The following is a 6,584-nucleotide window of genomic DNA, read 5'->3' on the forward strand; positions in this document are numbered from 1 at the left end:
TTATAACTTTTAGCTATCTCGCTCCTAAATATAGAGAGCGAGATGAGGCTCTCTATAATTTAAAACATTCCTTTTGAATTATTTTATATAAATTATAAATACATTTAAACTATTTAATCTTCATTTAAAAAGTAATATAAATTTAAAATTAGCTAAAATAGAGAGTATTGATACAGACGTATTTCTAAAGTGGCTAGCTAAAATGACTTTTTAGCTATTTTGGCTAAAATTTGACTCAAAAATGGCTAGTATTGCTAAAGATGCTCTTAAGCATATGTGTATATACATGGCCCTTTTAGTGAGGGATTTTTTTTTTTTTTTGGCCAATTTAAGGAATCTCTTATTAAACTAACTTTTTGATCACATATGGGCATTTCTACTGTTCAGTTTCTAGGTCTATATGAGTAGCTCACTTCTACAAATTTTCAGTCAAATTAATCATTGTCAAAGCATTCAAAACTGTGGTTTATAATTATAAATATGAACGGTTTCAGTTGGACATATTTGATTAGTCCATTGATTCTGGTACCTTTACGATAATCAATTTGGTTGAAAGTTTGCAGATGTGATCTATTCATAGAGTCCTAATAACTGAATGGTTGAAATGTCGAATATGTGATCGAAAAGTGGGCCATACAAAGGATTCCCCAAATTAAGCCAAAAAAAATAATCCCTTTTTTTTTATACCAAAAGACTATAAATTAAAAATTTCAGGGCATCCAAAAAAAAAAAAAATCCCTTAGTGAAAGCATCTTGTACATACATATACCATAGTATGTACTCATTTGTATTCGCCCACTCTTGAATTTAATATAATTAAATACTTTAATTACATTAATTTAATCTCGTCCATTGGCTATTTGGCTGTGTATTCCTCTCCTTTTTTTATCTATTTAGGTAACGTTGTCCTAATAATAAAGAACTAAATTCAAATCTAACTCTAACAAGTTTCCCCTACCCCTTAATATACTACAACACTGATGAATGTCTAGTTTATTAGTCGTTAAAGGATTTGACACGTGATAGGGTGCTACCTGCCATCAACTGCATGTAGGCAATGCACAAAATTAGTATATTACTCAGTTTAAATCAAAGGTCATCTTCTTTCTAGGTTCCCGTCCGCTCATCAAAACCCAGAGGCAAGTCGGTGTATGGATGCATTTACGTGTTTTTGTTATCAGACAATAATTTGCTGTGGCACAATAACATTAAGATTCTTGATTTTTTTTGTCATAAAAAAAAAAAAAGATTCTCGATTTTTTTAAAGCATGTATTTATTTATTTTATTTTTTTTGGGCAATGAAAGCATGTATTTATTTAAGCACGAATTCCCTGCCCTGCACTCTACACACTTCTCTGTTAAATTGTTACGTCACCTTTTGCAGTAATTTTGGGACGAATTTGGAAGCAAGCAACTATTTGTGGGAAAACTGCTTCACTATTCTTCTTTCCCTTGTTGGCTTAATACTGTTTCTGTATCTGATGGGAAATGTGCAGGTATGTGGTTATTATAACTTATTCTCGTCAATATTAGTTTCGCTAAATAGTAAATACTCATTATTGAGAATAGCTTTCCTACATTCCTACATATATAAAGCAATTATAGCTTTGCTTCGTTTTTTGAAATAAAGCTATAATATCCCAAATTTGCACCACTTCTTTTTCTGCTCCCCAACCTAGGAGATAATTCATGTTCCTAGTTTGATGATTGTATTCTTTCTTATTAATTCTTTTTTAATAATAGAGTTTTTCTATTAGAACCTCCAAATTTACTCACTTAGAGATAATTCATGTTCCTAGTTTGATGTTTGTAGAAGAATTTGGGTGATATATGCTTGGTGTTGTCGCCTTTGATGTAGTCTTGCTTCATTTGTTCAATGCAAGCAACATTATCCTCATAAATGCTTGTTGGCTCATCTGTGGTAGACTTCAAACCACAATTGCCTCGAACATGCGTAACTATGGATCGAAGCCATACACATTCATGAACTGCTTCGTGAAGAGCAATAATCTCTGCATGATTCGAAGAGGTAGCGACTAAGGTTTGCTTTGTAGACCTCCAAGATATCGCGGTCTTTCCATGGTGAATACATAACCAGTTTGGGAGCGACCCTTGTGTGGGTCAGAGAGGTACCCAGCATCAGCAAAACCTTCTAAAACACTTATATCGTTTTGGGATGGGGAGAGGGAACGCAGTTCACCATGTATGGCGTCCCTGACATTTGATGGGTCCGAATCCATCGTCTCTCTGTAGGGATAAAACAAGCCCATATCGATCGTACCACTTAGGTATCGAAAGATGTCTTTAACATCAGTCCAATGGCGTCGTGTTGGCGCAGAGCTATATCTAGCTAACAAGTTCACAGCGAATGAGATGTCTGGTCTTATGCATTGTGCTAAGTACAATAATGCGCCTATTGCACTTAGGTAGGACACTTCTGCCTCTAGCACTTATTCGTCGTCATTTTTTGGACGAAATGGATCCTTCTTTGGATCAAGACTACGGACGATCATTGGGGTGCTTGAAGACTTAATTTTGTTAGTATTAAAACACCTAAGCATCTTTTGGGTATAAGCTGATTGATGAATCAGGATACCATCTTTACGGTGCTCAAGTTCCAAACCGAGACAAAACCGTGTTTTCTCAAGATCTTTCATCTCAAACTCGGATTTCAAGTGTTCAGCGGTTTCCCTTAACTCTTTAAGGGTGCCAATTATGTTCATGTCATCGACATAAACTGCTATTATTGCGAATTCAGAACTTGTCCTTTTTATGAACACACATGGGCATAGTTCATTGTTGACATATCCCTTACCAATCAAGTAGTCACTTAGACGGTTATACCACATCCGTCCGGATTGTTTCAATCCATATAGTGAGCGTTTTAATCTAATCGCAAACGCGCTCCGTGGTTTAGAGCCACTTGATTTGGGTAACTGGAGTCCATCTAGGACCTTCATGTATATTTATGTTTCTAGATCTCCATATAGATACGCAGTAACCACATCCATAAGCTGCATGTTCAGTTTTTCAGAACCACCAAACTGACAAGGTAACGGAAAGTTATGACGTCCATTACGGGAGAATAGGTCTCCTCGTAGTCGATTCCAGGGCGTTGTGAGAAGCCTTGCGCCACAAGGCGAGCTTTGTACCTTACAATCTCATTTCTCTCATTATGCTTTCTAACGAATACCCATTTGTGACCAACCGGTTTGGTGTTGGGCGGTATTGGTATAACCTTTCCAAATACCTTTCTTTTCGCTAGAGAATCAAGTTCTGCTTGGATCGCATCTTTCCATTTAGGCCAGTCGGCTCTACGTTAACATTCATCAACGGAGCGTGGTTTGATGTCATCGGTCTCAATAATCTCACGCGCCACTGAATACGCGAATACATCATCAATGATGATGGAGCTTCTTTCCCACGTCCCATGTACACTAGTGTAATCTACAGAGATCTCTACGTTATCAGGGATAGGTTCTGACATTGAGGCGTCCCCTAATGATGTCTCTTGGACATAACCATAATCCGGAACATTCTCATGGGACGGATTTTGAGTATCGATGATCAAATGATTTGTTTGTGTCTCATTTGCTCTCTTTCTAGGGCGAGAATCCTTCGAACCAATCGGTTTACCGCGCTTCCTTGCGGGACCTGCGGCCATAGATGCCACATCATTGCCATTCTGGGCAATGGCGCCATCTCCTGGTGTCACAGGAGTGGCGTTATGTCCAGTATTTGGGACATCGATCCTTGCAGGCACGTTTGCAGCAGGTATGTGTGATCTCGTCACTTTGACAACATCAGAAAACGCATCAGGCAGAGTGTCTGCTACGTTCTGGAGCTCGATTATTCTTCGCACTTCAAGTTCGGACTGTGCGGTACAGGGATCGAGATGAGACATAGTGAGGACAGACCACAAAAATTCCTGTCATTCCTGTTGAACATCTGTGTTCTTATCTCCCCCTAACGATGAGAAGAATGTCTCATCAAAGTGACAATCCGCAAATCTAGCGGTAAAGAGATCGCCTGTCAAGGGTTCAAGATAGCGGACGATAGTTGGAGATTCGTAGCCAACATAGATGCCCATTCGTAGTTGTGGACCCATCTCAGTGCGCTGTGGCGGCGTAATAGGCACATAAATGGCACACCCAAAAATGCGTAAGTGCGAGATATCAGGCTCCTACCCAGTTACTAGCTGTAACGCAGAGTAAGATTGGGTTGCAGTGGGTCGTAGACGAATTAGCGTCGCTGCATGCAATATTGCATATCCCCAAGCAGAAACAGGGAGATTGGTGCGCATAACCAATGTTCGTGCTATCATTTGTAGTCGTTTGATAGCGGCTTCTGCGAGACCATTTTGGGTATGAACATGGGGAATTTGATGCTCTACATCAATCCCCAGTGACATGCAATAGTCATCAAATGTTTTCGATGTAAACTCCCCAGCATTATCAAGTCGAATTGACTTAATAGGATGGTCAGGGTAGTGAGCCCGTAGACGGATAATCTGGGCGAGGAGTTTAGCATAAGCAGCATTTCAAGTGGACAACAGCACGACATGTGACCAGCGTGTCGACGCATCAACCAATACCATAAAATATTTAAAAGGTCCGCATGATGGTTGAATTAGTCCACAGATATCCCCTTGGATTCTCTGTAAGAACGGAATGTGTATTTTGGGATCCTTTGCGTAGGACGGTCTCGGTCCTAATTTCCCGAATGAACAGGCTTTGCAAAATGAGCGAGGGGCCCTAGAAGCAACCAATGAGGATTTTGGTCGGGCCTGAGAGTTTGTAGCGCTATTAGAAGCAAAATGTGTGACTACATCACCCATCCTAGTGTTGGAACCATGGAAAGTGGCATCCATGGTGTCTTTGCCATGGGGAGTATCAGCCATGGCGTCATGGCCATGGTTGGCACCATTTATGGCATTGTCACAAGGGACTTGGGCGCCCCTATGGCGGCCCAGGACAGCAGCAGCGCCAAAGGCTGCGGTTGTTGCGGTCTTGCTAAGTCCGGGAATCAATTTTCGAGTCTTGCTTCTTCTCACTCTGAAGAATGGATTTCCGTGTGAAGTCTTTAGTATACAGATCATCATATCACGACTAGGATGTCCTAATCGGTCATGCCAAAGCCAATATGTGTCTGAATCTAAGAGATCTTCTCTTATAACGTTATTGGATTCAATAGGTCGAATGGTAGTGACATAAAGTCCACTAGATTGACACATAAGCTTCTCTAAGATGCGCTTTCATCCGCAGTCATCAGAGGTAATGCAAAGGAATTGTTTTCCGTTCTCAGTATACGTTTCCGCATGGAATCTGTTGGCTCTTATATCTTTAAAGCTCAATAAGGTTCGATTTGCCTTAGAAGCGTAGAGATCTTCTGCGACTTTAATCAAGGTGCCATTAGGCAATAGAAATTGGGCCATTCCATGTCCTTGAACTAAACCTGATGGCCTAGCCATCGTAGTCACAGAGGAATATGTGGGCAACATCGTAGAATGGTGTGCGTAGTCGCACTATCCGCAAGACATTGTAGTTCTCCAAAATCCATTCCTAAAAGAAAAGCTCGTAATTAAAAAGGAGTCATAAAGAAAAGAACTCAACTTTTATTAATAAGCCAACAGGATTACATCATTGTCTCTTTTACTAGAGAAAATCTAATCCAAAAACTAGCTAATGCAAAACAATGGTAGTCGTCTAACTTCTTTCGGTAATTCCAACATAAATGTGACCAGGTGAGTAGAGAGATGTCGGTGGAGCAAAGCTCTCTTAAGTACCACTAATCTCAAAACCTTCCTAGACATCACATTTTTATCGAGTACGCCTACTTTGAAGAAAGATTAAACTATTGGCATCTTCTACAAAAATAATATGGCAATTGCCTACATCTCTTGGAAAATAAAAAGACTTAATCAAAATCGCCAGTTTCTGGGTCTTGATCCTTGTAGTCTTCCACGCTTATATTGAGATCGCCATCTTGATCTTCTTGTTCCATGTAATTTGCCTCCCTTGCATAACGATACATCTTGTATGCGTTTGCAAAATTCTAGGATGCTTTACATGCCCTTGCCCTTGTCCAGGCAGTCCACATCTAAGACAAGCATCTTTATGGTCAGGTTCCCTTGATCGAGGCGCTTTAGAAGCGTTTTGGGGACAGTTTCTTTCCTTGGTGGCGTCACCACCATAACCGGAGGCTTGGCCTCTCTCTCTCTTCACACGTTTACCACCACGGTTCCGTGCACGCCTATCTTGGCGGTTTCCTTCCTCTTTAGGGCGAGAATTATCCCTATCCTTAGGGTTTCGCTCCTTGCGACCTCTCTTAGGGGCGCGACTATAATTAGACTCTGGAATTAACTTGGCTCCCATGGGTCTAGAGTTATAGTTCTTCACAAGTATGTTATCGTGCTTTTCAGCCATGTTCATGGCACCAATAAGCTCATGAAATCTTGTGATGCGTCTAGCATTGACATCAATCCGATAGTTCTTGGCTACCATCAATGCAGAGAGGGGGAAGGTAGAGAGAGTCTTCTCGATCAACATCGTATCAGTGATTTTCTGCCCACAAAATTCCATCA

Source organism: Rosa rugosa, chromosome 7 (assembly GCF_958449725.1).
Source record: "Rosa rugosa chromosome 7, drRosRugo1.1, whole genome shotgun sequence".
NCBI classification, from domain to species: Eukaryota; Viridiplantae; Streptophyta; class Magnoliopsida; order Rosales; family Rosaceae; genus Rosa; species Rosa rugosa.